The following is a 14,108-nucleotide window of genomic DNA, read 5'->3' as shown; positions in this document are numbered from 1 at the left end:
CTGAGAAACAGAAGGTAAATAGCAAACAGACCATGGAAACCGATACTAGGACCAAAGGGAAACGCTCCACCTAAATGTCCTGCAAGGAGATTTTCCTGCTTCCAAAAGCAGGTTAGGTTAGCCAGGAACATCCTACCCTTCTCAGAGAAGCAGGTTCTTCTTTTTATTCAGTAAAATCTTAGGAAATAAGTTTTTTAAAAGGAAACATTTAGTGCTACTATTTCTATAGTTCAGATTGCTTAGTTTAATGGGAAGCGTAATGGATTTTGAATTGAAAGGCTTGGGATCAAGTCTGCATTCATTTACTCATTTATTCATTTAATCACCATGCATTTACTACCTACCTATCATGTGTCAGACACTGCACTAATTACTCGGTGAGGAATGAAGGAGAGGAAAGCTTATAAAAATGGGTAATTTGTGTCCTGTCCCCTAGCCTTGAGAAGCCTACATTCTAGTGAGAAAGATAGGCAGGAACCAGAATACTCTGTACCAGAAAAGAGGCTTATGAGAAGTGCTATGCAAACTCAAAGGAGGGCATGGCTACCGACATTTAGATTGGGGAGGAAAGCAGTGAGTTGTTGGAGGATCACAGAAAACATCACATCTAAATGGGGTTTTGAAGGGTGAATAAGAGTTCACCAGATAGAGAAAAGGGAAAAGGATATTTCAGGCAGAGAAAAGAGCACACAGAAAGGCATGGAGAACTTAATATGTCCTAAAAGAGCCCAAATTGTTTATTTTTTACTTTCAGGGGCAGAATAGATTTTCAAGATTGCCATCTCATGTACAAACAAGATGAGGCATAAAAAGTGACATTTGGGGGTAATTTTTTACCCAACTTCTTTTTCCAAGATCCACCCTTCTCTGACTAAAGATGGTATGTTTTTTTGGAAAAGGGTAGAATCATAATTTTCTTCGTGTTCATTTTGGTCCTGAGTTTCAACATAATATAAAATAGAGGAGAAATGCAGTATATATCCAGGAATGTGACAGTGACACTTGTGAAATTAATGATGTGAAAATTTTCAATGAAAACAACCCCAGGTCAAATTTCTCATTTCAAATCTTCAATGGAGATTTCATTGGCATGTCCTGCAAGTTAATGGGAAAGAGATATGCTTCTTAGGGGTGTGTGTGTGTGTGTGTGTGTATGTGTGTGTGTGTGTGTGTGTATATTCAGCAATTGTCCACACATGATACTTTCCAAAGTGCGTATAAGATTACGGATAATAGCTTTTTCACAAGGTAATGGAGCCTGGCACAGGTTGTTATTAAGTGACCATAAATATCTGACGTACATTTATCAGGACTTGAAACTCAAAATAGAAATCCATAAGCATTCAATTAAACAGGTGCTCAGTTGCACTTCTAAAGACGGAAATGTAGCTATGGGGGCCTAACACAGACGACGTCTCTGATTTCTTCTTCAGATGCTCAAAGGCCAAAAGGCAGCGTGTGTTGTAAAGCATCCTGAATTGGAAGACACAGGTTCTAATCTTGACCCTGCAGCCTTAACATGGGTCAAAAATGATGATTATGTCCTGCACTTTCCTCACAGGATCACTGTGAAGGTCATGGAAAGATGATGGAATTCAAAGCAGCACTGAGAAGCTGTTCAAAGGTAAGACAGTGCTCTTCACTTTATTTCAGTTTACTCAAATAGCACTGATCTGCTAATTAAGTCACTATGATTTGAAAGCACACGAAGGTCCTGGCTTACATATCTAACCTTCTCAGCCTCCTGCATTGCTTTGGAATTCCTGTGTCTCAACACTCCCCTAGCCAGGCCTGGAATGCGAGTTTACGCAGGCAAGATACCAAGGGGTGGGCCATTTGTTTATCAGCGTTGCCTGACACAGGCAAGGGTCATTGAAGGTGGGACACCAAATATAGGCTTGCCCGTCACTCAGCCCCATTTGTCACCTGGATCACAGTCTCCATCACATCACCTGGCACTACTCCCTGGGCCAGTCCCAGAGATGGCTGTGTTGTCACAAAGTCGTGTGTCAGGACTGAAAGGGGGGACAGTCGAATTTAGGAGGATGAAACGGAATGCAGGACCCTGTGATGTCAACTAGGGAGAGGGTGGACTCCAGACTTTTAGATACCAGATCCCAGTGTGAGACTTACTTGGGTGGATTTCGTAACGAGTAGTGCTGTGGAAGAGATTATACTGGGAATGTGCTAGAGTAGGGGCTGGAGAAGGCTGTAAACCAGATGCAGGAGGCCACAGTTCTAGTTCTGTCTTGCCTCTTCAAAGCTGTGTGATCTGAGAAAACCATGCAGGCTCTCTGAACTTCAATATCCTCTCTATAAAACAGGCATACTAGTCCCATCTATTTCACTATTGCTGGGAGGACGGTAGCTGTTCGTGTGAGTAAAATCACTTTGTAAACCGCAGAATGTTATAAAATGTAAGAGCTAATGAGTTCTGCCACAACTCTAAGTTGTCACGTATCAGTCTGAATTTTTAAAAGTATAACTGTACTGTGTAACTTGGGCACATTCTTCCTAATCCAACACTCTGTTTTTCTTTTTTTAAACTACCAACTGCGGAGCTGAAAGGTGACACCTTAGGGCAAAAGTGGGTGGTGTAGATAAAATGGGTGCTCAGTGATTCTGTTCTTTCTTTGTTAGGGGTCCATTAAAGAACCAGGGAGGGAACCTTAGGCTATGGCTTTGAGCAGAGACCTCCAGCGACAATGCTGTTTTCATCTCAGTGTTGGTTTATTTGGTTGTCCTATTAGGTGCCTGATTCCACATAGTGAGTTAAATTGTCTACACTGACTGAGGCAAAGATTTTGGATCATAGAAACACATATCTGGAATCTAAGTGATAATCACAATTATTACTAATATAATAATATTGTTATAAAGCCATGGCGTCTGATGCCCAGCCTTTGGGCCAGGCCCTATGGTAAATCTCATTTAAGCTTCACAACAACCCTTCAAGGTAGGTGCTTTTACAACATTCACTTTAGAGATGGAGACATGGAATCTCAGGGAAATTACATTGCCCAAGGTCACGTGGCTAGTGTGTGTCACATGGCTAGGTTGGAATTTAGGTCGCTCTGACTCCAAAGCTGTGTTCTTCTGTTAACATTAGCTTCTATTTATTGTTTACTGTGTATCAGTTGCTATAGACATACTATCCTTAAATACAACAGCCCTGCGTAGCAAATTTTGTTATCCCCATTTTGCAGATGAGCAAAATGAGGATCAGAGGGCTTAAGTGACTTGTCTGAGGTCCTACCACCAGTAAGCGGCAGAACCACAATTCAAACCCCAGTTTAAGCTGGTTCTGTGTCCCGTGTTCCTGCTTACAACACGCTCGAGAGGGCACAAGGGTCAGCACCTCCATTAACCAACCTTCCCAGCTGATGGGAATTGGGATCTGATTGACCCATTGTCTCTCCATGGGACAGAGAGAATACTCATGGGTGGGAGTAAAAGGGGGAGGCGGAATTCAGTTCAGTAAAATAAAAGACTTTCTCAGAGTCAGTGCTCTTCACACATGGAAGGGGCTCCTTTGGGGCTGGAGAGTTCTTTCTCACTATTGATTTAGCCTGGCAGGGGATGGGTGTCCAAGTGGCTGTAATGTAGTGAAGCCCCCTTCAAGGGTCCTTCGAGCCCTGAGACAGGTTTAGGGATCTGATCACTGACTAGAGCCTCACCTTGCAGAAAAGCTGCCCAGTAGTGTCTCCTCTCAAACCCTGCCTCTTATCTAGTCTCTTAATCCAGGTAGAACAGATGATGTGGGGAAAGAAGGGCTTTGGAAAGAACCAAGCCAGGTTTCAAAAAACACTATCTGGGGCTTCCCTGGTGGCGCAGTGGTTGAGAGTCTGCCTACCGATGCAGGGGGACACGGGTTCGTGCCCCGGTCCGGGAGGATCCCACATGCCGCGGAGCGGGTGGGCCCGTGAGCCATGGCCGCTGAACCTGCACATCTGGAGGCTGTGCTCCGCAACGGGAGAGGCCACAGCAGTGAGAGGCCCGCGTACCGCAAAACAAAAACAAAAACAAAAAACACTATCTGTTCAACCACGGGCAAATTACTTAAAATCTTTGAGCCCATGTCATCATGCACATAAAGAGAGAATGAGAAGACTTGCCTTAGAAGGTTGTTTTCAGTTAAATGAGATAATAATAATAGCTAACATATTACACATCAATGCTTATACGTAGCAGGTGTTTAATAATTTTAGTTGCTTTCATTATTACTGTTATTATTTTATCTCCAAAATGGTTTAAAAATCCATTTTCTTAAAACAAGTAAATCTTTCCAACTCCTTCTCCATGGCCCTTCTCTTCAGACTGTGAACCAACTCTGTGTCTCAGCCTTGAGAGTGTGCTGTACACAAGAACAGATGCAGCCAGGCCAGGGAAAGAGGCAGCCTCCTTGGGGGGATCGGGGTGCCTGGCACCAGGGACGGCACATCAGGCAGGGTCCTGAGCCTGTGCCCCGGGACACCCGCTTCCTCACTTTGGCGGCTCTGGTGCCTACCACCAGCTGACCTCTCTGGTGCTCTGGACTTTGAAGGGAAGCAGTGAACCCAAACAGAGTCACTGTGGCCCAGGGAGACCATGGCCTTCAGCTCCCCGGTGTAGGACATTCAAGGTCAGCGGCTTCCTCCTAAGCTTCTGAACAGATATATGAAGTCCCCCTTCCAGAGGCCCTTTCACAAAGCCTGGGGAGATAGGTTGCTTAATCCCAGCACAGAAATAAACCCAGCTCTCATCGCTTTAAAATTCAGAGTAGACACACCTGCCCCTTAAACTAAGGCTGTAATGCACAGGTCATATTATATCTTTCCTGAAATTATCTCTGAGGTGTGGCTGACTTTTACTCTCAGAAACTCACTTTGTTCCATCCTGGCCTTTATAATTTGTTTTTAAGACCACGTTGCACCCTGGTTTACATCCTGGCTCTGCCACTTCCTAGCCGTGTGATCCTGAGTAATTACTTTGCTTCTTTGAACTTTCGTTACTTCCTCTGAAGAATGACTTCTTGCAGGACTTTTGGTGGCAGTTAAATAGGCTAATTTTGTTCTGAGCTTGCACAGGGCAGTGAACGACCAACAAATCACGATCTACGCTTTCCCATGATGAGGTCCGTGATGAGGCTCCGAAGCTTCCATCTTCCTTGGTCCCAGTAATAAGACAATTATTGTCTCTTCTCCTGAATTCCTTCACTGTGATGAATAACTGAAGTTTTTCGCATTTGAAGGCATCACATTTCTCTTTGGCCATGAAGGCCAACTCTGGATATAGTATTCCCAGACATCTGAGTGGCACAGTTATGATTGGAAGTTTGCCTGCCTCAGGAGTTATATTCCCTGTGTATTATATTCCTTGTCTGTGTCCTTCCTCTTGTAAAACAAATTAATCATCTTCTAACTCCTGGTCAGCTTGTTATTTGCTCTGACCTCTGGACTTTTATCATCACATTTGTACTTAGCAGGAAATCCTCCTGCAGCCCATCAGGTTTGGCCCTGTGCCTTTTCTCCAAGGCCTTGAATATTTGTACAGTTTTATTAGACTTACAAAGTACTTTCTTATACTTTATCCCATTTGATTCTAACAGATCCCTTTGGGATAGGTGACCTTACTTTAATTTTACTGCTCAGAAATGGAAACTCAGAGCAGTGATGCTCAGAGCTAGAATTTGAACTGCCTCTATGACTGATGCTCTTTGCTTTCTCCTATTTCCTTCTTCAAGTTCCCAGGATTTCTGAATTTGTATTCTACTGAGAGTCTGTCTCCACTTCTTCCAAGAAGTCCATGGCAATTTGCCTGTTGAAGGACCCTGTTTGCTCTTTCCTTCTCTCTCCCCCCACCCCCTGGCCTGCCCCCTCCATTTCCAATGGACGGCTTGTGCAGGGGCTGCAGAGCACCTGTCTGCCCGCTGAGAGGGCGCTGAGCTTGAGGGTCGGCTGTACGCTCTGCCAACAGCCAGGGCTCATTTTATTTTTTTATGTTTTTTGACCATGCCGTTTGGCGTGAGGGATCTTAGTTCCCCCACCAGGGATTGAACCCACGCTCCCTGCAGTGGAAGCGCAGCATCTGAACCACTGGACTCACAGGGAAGTCCCCTGGGCTCATTTTAATGACTGAGTTGTTCAGAATGGAACCAAAGCCAAGCCAGAAGAATCCCGGACATTTTCTGGATCAGAAAGCAGTTTTACATAAATTGTAATGAATTGGATGTACCCAGCATTGAGATTCAGTCCCAAAAGTCAACTGAGGACACAGGTTCTTCCCTATTTTCTTGTCCTGTCCATGTTGATGCCCAACCTTCCCTGCATTAGTGATGCCTCTACTTCACACCAGTTCCAACACATGAGATGGGCAGTACAAGCTCATTGAATTGCATTGAGTTGTACTGCAGAGAGACAAGGTTCCTCAGACCTGTTCCCCAACCCCTCCTTCTTGGGGAGTCACTTCCCCAGCTCAGTGAAGGGAACAGAAATTAGAGGCAGTGGCTTTGATCTGAAGGCAACAGCTCCACTCAGACTATTGTTTAAAACCACTTCTTATTATCAGTCACACTCATGCCTGTCATTCACTGGGATGTAAAAAAAAAAAAAAAAAGTCCTTTACTGAAACCTAGAGGAAACACTGGGAATCATCCCTCAGCCCCAGCTTGGAATTATCTTCCCGGTAAACAGAGCTTTTAATGGGTTTTCAATACAGCAATGTCTGTTTTGGGTCTTGCTTTGATTAGTTTCAAATTATTAAAAGCAAGCCAGTTGCTGAACATCCTTGGGATATAAAATCAAGTTTAAATCAACAACTCCATTGAGTATTACCTATGTGAGAGACAGGGTAAGGTGAAATATAGACATGAGTCATTCACCCACACCTTTCAAAAGAACAAATCCTTGTATTTTGCACATTGGAAAGCTGGCTTCTGCTGTATCGTATCTATTGCAACCACTTTGTAACTGTGCAGTGCTTTACAGTTTAGAAAACTGTCACCACGTCCACATCCATCATTGCAGAGGAGACCAAGACCCTGAGGGCAGGAACTTTCTCAAAGTCACGCATCCTTTCATTTACGTGGTCCTAGGACTAGAATGCAGGTCTTTTGACTAAGACGATAAGAAACATTATTCCATGAATAATGGAAATAGTTTTAGACCGAAAATAATCCCTTACTCATTCTCTGTGGATTTTCCTTGAGCCCCCAAATGCTAATCACCCTTTTAGGAATGTTCTAGACAACTAGGTCCACCCAGAATCAAGCATAACTTGAGCCTCCTCACACAGAACCAGAGTGGATGCTGGTACTTGGGACGTGAAACACACCCTTGCTCTACGGGACCCTTCCGAGTCCCAGCTGGCCACCAGGCCAGCCCACCCCCAGCCCTGATGCCCTTCGCTCCACTCACCTGCCTGTGCGGTCTCTGTCGACTCAACTGCCTAAGGGGGCTCACGTCCTCTTTAAATATATGGGGGCTGTCACCAGCCTTGGCCTGCGGAGGGGAGGGGAGGGAGGCCGAGGGGAGAGGGTGAATGAGACATGAGTAACACAACTGCTATCAGAGGCTGGAAATAGCCGGTGACCAAAGCCCTGAGTGTCGTCCCGCCCACACCAGCTGCGAGGCCCTTGGAGAACAGTATCTCTTGGGTTCTGTTCTAATTGCCAATCGCCTATGGCGCCAAGGGATCAATTCGTGGAGTGTGCGTTTCTGATCAAGTGGTGGGAAAAGGAACAAGAGCAAAGAAAGGTTTTACACCTAAAATCATTTTTCCTGGCTCCTACCCCCCTAACCTTCCTGGAAGTCAATGCAAGGTACCTGCATATGAATCATGAACCATATCTGGGAGCCCTTTGTAACTCTGAGACGCAGGTCACTGTGCTCGTGAAGAAAACTCAGAGCTAAAAATAGGAGTCATGGTTGTCTGAAATGATAGTTAGATAATCTCTTCAAAGGAGCTTGGGAAAAAAAGGTCAGTTAATCATTAGGGTCCTGTCACTTCATGGCCCGCTATCCTATGAAGAAAACCTTTCTTTCCAAAGGTTTGAGTTACTTTGTTATCTTTTTCTGCTTAAGAATTTAACACAGCTGTGCATCCTGTTTACAAGTCTTGACACGTCTCTCTGAACCCACCTTGTTTTTGGAGATCTCATTTCTCTTTGCCTGAAATGCGCATATATTTTGATCAAGCATCAAGGACTCATATAAATTATAAAATTTGATAGCTGGCAAGAAGTTCAGAGATTTACTAGACCAATTCTTCATGTTATGGCTGAGGAAACTGAGGTACATAACTTGCTAAAGGCCAAACAATGAGTCTTGGTAGGTCCCAGATGAAAATCCAGGTTATCTGTCTCTTAGGGGAAGGCAGTTTCCACTAGTGTTGACCTAGCTGTTGAGGTTAGGTGTAGGTAATACCCAACCGAGGGGGATATGAAATCCAGCCCTTCCAATCAGCCATATTAGCCTGTTCATTACATAACCACAAAGCAGTTGGTTGAGTGATGGAAATAACTGTAAAGAAGGTTGTGCTAATTTCACGAATAGGAACACAGCAAAAACCTAATACGCGATTTTCCTAGTCTATGTTTTCATGCAGAAGTGTATTTGTTGTAGAAATGGGGAAATGGCGAGTACTCTAGAATGTTAAAGTTAGAAGGTACTTTAGAAGTCTTCCGGGAGAGCAGCTTTCCAACTTCCAGGAGAGCAGCTTTCAAACTTCCAGGATAGCAGCTTTCCAACTTTTGTGTGCTTTTTTTAGAATGATAATACTATTTTCTATAAATAGTCTTAAATGGAACATTGATATATAAAGCAAATAAAAGAGGAAATTCACTGCTTGAAATAAATAGGTGGTCTATTATAATGAATAGGTGGTCTACTCACATAGCCTTTCTCGGAACCCCCAAAGTGGCTTCTAAAATACTTTTTTGAGACAAAATTTGAAAGTCACAGATGTAGCGCACAACTTTCATTTTATAGTACAGATGTTAAGGCCCAAAGAAGGGGTTTAGTTCCCTTAAGGGGAAATGCAATGTGTGTAGTAGAATTATTTCTGGAGCCAGAAAATCTGGGTTTGACTCTAATGTTTCTGACCTTTAAAAAAAATGTTGTCTGATTATACAAGTAATACAGGAATGCATTTTTATCGTGAAAGACTAAATGATAAAGATGTATTTACAGTAAATTGTAAAAGTTCCCTCCCACAATCCTACTTTCTTTCCCAGAGTTAACACGTGACAATATTTTGGGTTTTACATAACTTGAGTCACCTTTTAAAAGGATACTTTAGTCACATTTATTGTGATTTTTGATATATATGGGCTTATTCCTTTCATCTTTTTTTTTTTAAATAATGTTTCTTTTTTCTTTTCTGGACTTTTATTAGATTTAATAGTTTTCCTTGTCATGTTTTCTTTTATGACTTAGAAATGATCCTCTTCCTCTAATTTAAAAGCTATGCACAGATAGATAGATATAGATTTAACTGGTAGCCATATTTTATTTCTTCTATGAGTTGAGAAACTAAGTGGCACATATATACAATGGAATATTACTCAGCCATAAAAAGAAACAAGGGACTTCCCCGGTGGAGCAGTGGTTAAGAATCCACCTGCCAATGCAGGGGACATGGGTTTGAGCCCTGGTCTGGGAAGATCCCACATGCTGCAGAGCAGCTATGCCAAATAAATAAGTAAATAAAGAATTGCTTTTAAAAAAAATGAAATGAAATTGAGTTATATTTAGTGAGGTGGATGAACCTAGAGTTTGTCATACAGAGTGAAGTAAGTCAGAAAGAGAAAAACAAATACCGTATGCTAACATATACATATGGAATCTAAAAAAACAAAACAAAACAGGTACTGATGAACCTAGTTGCAGGGAAGGAATAAAGATGTAGACATAGAGAATGGACTTGAGGACATGCGGTGGGAGGGGGAAGTTGGGGCTAAAGGAGAGTAACATCAACATATATACACTACTGAATGTAAAATAGCCAGTGGGAAGCAGCAGCATAGCCCAGGGAGATCGGCTCAGTGCTTTGCGATGACCTAGAGGGGTGGACTAGGGAGGATGAGAGGGAGACTCAAGAGGGAGGGGATATGGGGACATGTGTATGCATATGGCTGATTCACTTTGGTGTACAACAGAAACTATCACAGTATTGTGAAGCAATTATACTCCAATAAAGATCTATTTAAAAATAACAAAAAAAACCCCTAATTATAAATTTACTGCTTTCTTCATTCAACTACTGTTACTTATATATTTTTTGTATCTTACTTTTGTAACTCTGTGTATTGTGTTGTTTGTGTGTGTGTGAGTGATAGAATGTATTCTTGATGAATTTATTGAGAAAGTCTGTTGTAAGTGAACTAGATGTGAAAAGGTCTTTGTATTAGTTTGCTAGAACTGCCGTAACAAATACCATACACTGGGTGGCTTAAACAACAGACATTTATTTTCTCACAATTCTGGAGCTAGCAGTCTAAGATCAAGGTGTCAGCAGGGTTGGTATCTTCTGAGGCCTCTCTCCTTGGCTTGTAGATGGCCATCTTCTTCACATGTTTTCAGATGGTCTTCTGCCGTGTGTGTCTGTGTTCTAATCTCCTCTTTTTATAAGGATACCAGTCACCAGTCATATTGGATTAGGGCCCAGTCATATGACCTCATTTTACTTTTAAAGGCCCTATTTTCAAATACAGTCTCATTCTGAGGTACCAGGGGGTAGGACTTCGACATACGATTTGGGGAAGACAATTCAGCCTATAACAGTCTCAATTTTGCCTTACACTTGAATGCTAGCTCAGCAATCTCTACAGTTGTACTGTCCAATACAGTAGCCAATAGTCACATATGGCTATTTAAATTGAAATTATTTGAAATTAAATGAAATGAAAAATCCGGTTCCTCAGTCATAGCAGCCATATTCCAAGTGCTTACCACCCACTGTGGCTCATACATCCACCTTGAACAGCGTAGCTATAGCGTGTTTCCATCATTGCAGAAGTTCTGTTGACTAGCACTGCTATAGAGCGGCTTCATCTGAAAAATGATGCACATGCCTTTTGGATTCTATCAGGAATAGATAATGTTAAGCATGTGTTGGGGACATGGCAGGGTGTTCAATGAATACTAGTTGAGTATTCACTCAACAGTGAGTGAATGGTAATATTAGGACTAGAACCCACTGTTTCTGCCCCATTGTTCCCCAAGAATAGCCATAAATGAGTCAGCTGTTGTGAAACATAGGACACAAAGAAGATCAGGCGAGAGAGTAAGAAGGGACGATGATATTAAACACACGCCTTAAAACACTGTCTTTATACCCAAATCAGAATAAACTTTATTCTATTTAATTCTCTCAATGACTTTGTAAAGAAGATACTATTATACCCATTGTATGAGTGAGGAATGAAATAAATACAGTTCTTGAAAGCTAAGTAATTACCCCAAGGCCACATACTTAAGTCAACAGTGAGCCGGTGGCAATGTCAGGACTAGAATACGCTGCTTTACCCGCTCCGTTCTCCTAGGATAACTAAAAACTGGAGAGTCATTGGGAAACACAGATGACTAAGGAGACAGGGAAATTCAAACCCAGATTGAACTTCAAATCCCTTCTACAACATTGATTCCCAAATTCATTTGACCGCTGTCCCCTCGGTAAACATTTTTGTTTACACATACACACACAACACACATATGTATGTACATATATATGTAAATTATAAACATTACTGTAATATACGCTATAAAACACACTCCATGCTACACACTAAAAAAGATAAAAATAAATGTAATAAAAGTTCTAATTCTTTTTCTCATGCTCTAGTATTATTTCACATGCTCTCTAGGATGCTGGTGCCCCCTTCCACTTTGGAAACCACTGCTCTAAACCATGCCATACTAAGAGGGAATATGCTGTCGAAGAATTTACAGGCCTGGGAATCTCAGCTTTCATCTGCTCATCCAAACCCCTCTGAAAAGAAACATAATTGGACTATAATGTATTCAACGTCAGCCACATTCTTGGAGTAACTAGGGCTTTTCACTATTTCTATGCACCAGTAGTCTGACATTTTGTCATTGGCTGTTATTTCAAAGAGAGAATTAATTTAAGACTACCATTCAAAGGTTGCTCCTGGCCATGCGGCCCATCCATGAAAGGCAGAGAAATGAGCAAAGCAACACTTAAGTGAACTAAGATGGTTCCTTTTCCCCAAGAGCTAAAAAAAAAAAAAATATATATATATATATATATGTATTTGTCCCCCCTGAAATGGAGTGAGACTTGGAGAAACAAATAATTGATGTACTTGCGTCATTCAGATTTTTGTATTGGCCTCTTTGTTCTTATGGCCATACATCACTTGCTGATTACAGCGATGACAGCATTTCTTACATAATGCCTTCAGCTTAAAAGCATTATCAGGTGTTTGATTCTCTCTCAGATGTGATCTCTCTCCTCTCTCTGTCCCTTTCTCTCTGTTTCTCTCAAGCAGTGGGGGGATATAGGTGTTATTATTCCCTTTTTACAGATGAAGAACCTGGCTTGAGAGGTGAGGTCACACAGCCAGTAAATGGTGAAGTCAGAACTTGAACCAGGTTCTCTGCTCCAGAGCCAGTGCCCTGAGGGAGGTTTCACGTGATCTGGTCGGCATTACATAGTTGGGAGAGAGGACACTAGGTCTGAGAATCACTACAGGTCAGAGTGCCTCTGCAGCCAAAGTACCACCTCAACTTCATCTTGCCCTGAGAGATTAGCAGGGCTTTATGTACATCAGTGGTCCCTTGGGTTCAGTCGAGGCTGTTTCTACATTCGCTGTTCAGCCAAGACAAAGCCTCTAGGAGGAGCCTGAAGCCATGCAAACCCCTTAAGTGGGTATCACAGGGACAGCAAATTGACAAACGCAAATCCACTCACGGAGGTTCTAAAGTGGATCAATGCGATCATCTTAGGAGCTGTTTCCGTGGGTTGGCTAGCATCTATCACTGTTCACCTGTGTCAACAACAGAAATTCTTTTGAATCCAGTCCTTTTTATCCCTGCTCCTCTTATTGCCCTGGCTCAGATGTCTTGCCTAGACTTTTTCAGAAGCTTCCCGCTGAGTTTTCCCCACCTGTCTTCCATCTCTCACACTGCTACCAGAGCTGTCTTTCGAAACACAGATCTTATGATGGCAGCTTCCAGCTTAAAGACCCCCATTAGCGCCCCCTTACTATGTGATCTTACTAAAAACTTTTGACATGGCATTCAGGTTTCTCCTCCTTGCCCCAAATTAACTTTCCAACTTTTCCTCCCACCGCCCCACTTTCCTTTATTCTATCTTCCAGCCTCTCCAGTCTAATCACTGTTCTCTAAAAATAGCCAGCCCTCTCATGCCTCTCTGCTTTGCTCATGCTCCATCCTCTGCCTGGAATGTCCTCCCCCTCCTTAACCTACCCCCTCGATGGAATCTTCCTCGGCCTTCCATGAGCTGCTCAGATGCTGCCTCTTCAGTGCAGGCCTCCTCACCCACCCCTTTCCAGGTGGGACGCACCACTCTCTGCCCGGCCCCCAAACACTCCTTTCACACTCCTCATTTCAAGGAATTTTGACTGGTTTTTCATATGTCATTTTGGCTCATGAGATGGTGAACTCCTTAGGGGAACAGAGAGCATCTTTTTCATCTTTGTGTCCTCTGTGTTGGTACCTATAGGCATTTGAAATTTTTTGGTTGAATTTATTCATCTAACTGAGTGGGTTTTTTTAAATAATCATTTTTATTTACTATTTATTTATTTGGCTGCATCGGGTCTTAGTTGCGGCACACAGGATCTTTGTCGCGGCATGCAGGCTTCTTAGTTGTGGCGTGCATGCGGAATCTAGTTCCCTGACCAGGTATGGAACCGGAGCCCCCTGCACTGGGAGCCCGGAGTCTCACCCACTGGACCACCAGGGAAGTCCCTAACTGAGTGGTTCTGAGAGGTCTTGAAAGGGCTAAATTCCTACCAGATCTGAGATAAGGAGCAAAAGAGAAAGCACAAAATCAGCATGAAGAAATTACTTATTTAAGCATACTCCATCTAAAATGTTAAAATAAGGATTGGGTGTACTTTTTGAATAGTTGGAAGCCTTTTG

At 42.7% G+C, this 14,108-nt stretch overlaps 1 long non-coding RNA gene across 2 annotated transcripts in view; it reads left to right on the top strand.

Annotated features, from left to right (window-relative positions):
* LOC113624923 (uncharacterized) overlaps positions 1-14,108 on the top strand; it is a 50,508-nt gene that overhangs the window by 20,385 nt on the left and 16,015 nt on the right. Inside the window, exons 3-4 of one of the 2 annotated variants that reach the window (XR_003434513.1) lie at positions 755-880; positions 1,434-1,624. This is a non-coding gene — a long non-coding RNA (uncharacterized LOC113624923). The remainder of the gene's footprint in view (positions 1-754; positions 881-1,433; positions 1,625-14,108) is intronic. The other variant, XR_003434514.1, reaches the window with a different exon arrangement.

Source organism: Aethalodelphis obliquidens, unplaced genomic scaffold (genome assembly GCF_003676395.1).
Source record: "Aethalodelphis obliquidens isolate GAN/ISIS:26980383/991018 unplaced genomic scaffold, ASM367639v1 scaffold14, whole genome shotgun sequence".
In the NCBI taxonomy this organism is placed as follows: domain Eukaryota; kingdom Metazoa; phylum Chordata; class Mammalia; order Artiodactyla; family Delphinidae; genus Aethalodelphis; species Aethalodelphis obliquidens.
This window is presented reverse-complemented; position numbering and strand designations above follow the sequence as displayed.